Consider the following 3,078-nt stretch of genomic DNA (forward strand, 5'->3'; position numbering starts at 1 on the left):
TCTATCTCTTGTTTGGTCATAAATTCTCCCCTTCTCTATAGATCTGACAGGTAAACTATTCCTTGCTCTCCTAGTTTGCTAGTATCACCCTTTATATCTAAATCATGTACCTATTTTGACTTTATAAGATATTTGTTAAAAAAAAAATAGACTTAGCATAGTGCCTGACACATAATAGGTGCTATATAAATGCTTGTGATCTTCCCTTTCCCACCCCCCACCTCTATCCTCTGTGACCCAGTAGTAAAAATCTAGTTGTAGGGGATGTCAGGCTGGGGTCCTTGGGGGAAGGTATCCCTCACCAGTCCAGGACCACAAAGGTTCAGAGGGTTAGAAGAATATTTGGCTACTGAGATAACTTAATTAGTTGACTAGTTCATCAACTTTTTAGTTTGGTGGATAGAGAGATGATAACATATCAATTAGTTACAAAGTGAACAAGGAAGCCAGTTGCGAACATAAGCCATTTACTCTAATTATCATTTAACTACCAAACTGACCAACCAAGTTCACTGATTTATACCGCATTTCAACTCTTCCACTCACTTTTTAATCAGCTATCATGATATTGCCACCCAATCATGTAACCACACAATGAACTAACCAACCACACATCTAATTAAACACTCAACTCGATAACTTAACTAAGCTAGCCAACCAGTCAAAGGCAATGAACTAGTTGAGCACCCTCTATACAACTGGCAAGGGTGTAGGGTGTGTTCAGAGGATGCAGTGCCTCTGATTTGAGAACTGCCTAGCCCTTTTCAGGGCTATTTTTCACCTTTGGTGTCTACCTGATTCACCCATCTCTCACCTGGGTCTCCAAGAAACTGTAGCACGTGTGATGACCATAACTGGTAAACCATTTTGGCAGATGGGCTCCACAAGGTTGAGGGTAACCAAGGGGTCTCAAACCCTTGGGTTAGTTAGTGAGGTGTCCACCCCAAGCACATGAAAACTTCCTCCAGCAGAATGGGTGAATGAGAACAATTTCTTCCAATGGCTATGAAGGCAGCTGAAGCAAGTGCTGTGGAACGCTTACAGCTTGGTTAGCCACCAAAGACACCAAGGTTATCCACTGTGTCCTGAGCCATCACCAGTCATCTTGACTTTGTCTTGCCATTGCACTTTGATGACTCTGGAAGAGAGAGTGAGGCCAGCGACTTGGTACTATTCTTTTTTTGTTTGTTTGTTTGTTTTGTTTTGTTTTTTGCTTTTTTTTTTTGGTAAGGATTAAGTCACTTGCCCAGGATCATACAGCTAGTAAGTGTTAAGTGTCTGAGGCTGGATTTGAACTCAGGTCCTCCTGACTCCAAGTCCAGAGCTCTATTCACTGCACCACCTAGCTGCCCCTACTTGGTGCAATTCTGACTCACTTAAATCCAATTTATATACAAATCAAAAGACATCACATTTTACCATTTTACCTATCTCAAAGTCCTGTGGTGACAAGCAAATAATGAAACAGCAGATATCTATACACTGGGAGCTATAGTCACAACCTTGCACACAGGTGGCCCAGGCCTTGGGTTGTCTTCTCACTAGACTGAAGCAGCAGTGGTATTTGACAGTCCCCCTGCTATCTGAGCAGACTTTTTTTTTGAAGGACCACACTACTCACCTCCTAGGGTGAAGTGTCTGTTTCACCCAAGCCTGGTCTGCTTACCGTTGCAGGCAGGGGATCTCACCTTGTGGTCAAAACACAAAAACATATGCAAAAGCTTTTACAAAGATGATTCCACTTACCATCAGTACATGGAATGTGCACATGCTTATGGACAACACAAAATCCAGTAGACCTGAAAGACGAACAGCAATTGTAATGAGAAAACTCAGCAGGTATTGCATCCAAATAGCAACACTAAGTGAAACAAGGCAGGCAAATGAAGGTCAGCATACCGAAGTCGGAGCTAGATACACGTTTTTCTGGAGTGGTCAAAGTGAAAGGGAGTGCTGTGAAGCTGGTGTAGATTTTACCTAGTCAACAAGCTTGTATGCCTACAAAAAGAAGTGAATGACAGACTCATGACACTGCAATTGCCACTTGCAGTAAAGTGCCATGCTACCATCATCAGTGCGTATGCTCCCACTATGATGAACGAGGTCAAAGAAGAATTTTATGATGGCCTGGACACTCTCACCATCAATGTGCCAAAAGAGGACAAGCTTATTATTCTGGATGACTTTAATACAAGCGTTGGCACAGACTATCAGACATGGCAGGGAGTCCTTGGGAGGAATGAAGTCAGAAACAGCAACAGCAATGGTCACTTACTATTGAAGACTTGTGCATCTCATGACCTTCTCATCACCAACACTGTCTTCCATTTGCCTAAACAAAATAAACTTCATGGATGCACCCTCACAGCAAACATTGGCATTTAACAGACTACGTCATTGTAAGGAGAAGCGATAGACAGGATGTGAGATGGCAAAGGTGATATATGGCACAGAGTGCTGGACTGATAAAGACTTATGCTCTCCATGTTAAATCTTCACATTCAACAAAAGTGGTGACCCAAGACAAGAAGACTACCACAAGACTTAACGTCAATAGATTGGAGTGCTTTTCCTAGCAAGAACAGTCTGTTGCTAATTTGGAGGGAAAGCTGAGCCAACACATAGTTGCAAACAGTGCAGCAGAAGAGGAGTGGGCAGCTTTCAGAGATTTGATGTACAGCACTGCATTTATTCATCTGGGCCAGAACACTTGCAAACATCAATATTGATTTGATGAAAATGGTGGGGAAGTTCAGAAGCTGCTAAATGAAAAAAAAAAAGAGAACTCCATAGCGTAGATCAGCAAGATTATTCATCCATCTCTAAGAAGGCAGCATTTAATTCCACCAAAAATAAGGTGCAAGTGAAGCTTACAGAGATGCAGAATTCTTGCCTCAATAAGAAGGCAAATAAAATTCAGTTTTATGCTGATACTAACAATCCAAAGTGCTTTTATGACGCCATGAAGGCTATTTATGGGCCAAAGACCTACATTCCATCTCAACTACTCAGTGCTGATACAGCCACATCAGTGATGAGGACATGATCTTGGAGAGATGGGCTGAACACTTCCATAAT

Source organism: Vombatus ursinus, unplaced genomic scaffold (assembly GCF_900497805.2).
Source record: "Vombatus ursinus unplaced genomic scaffold, bare-nosed wombat genome assembly UNPS02014811.1, whole genome shotgun sequence".
Lineage (NCBI taxonomy): Eukaryota > Metazoa > Chordata > Mammalia > Diprotodontia > Vombatidae > Vombatus > Vombatus ursinus.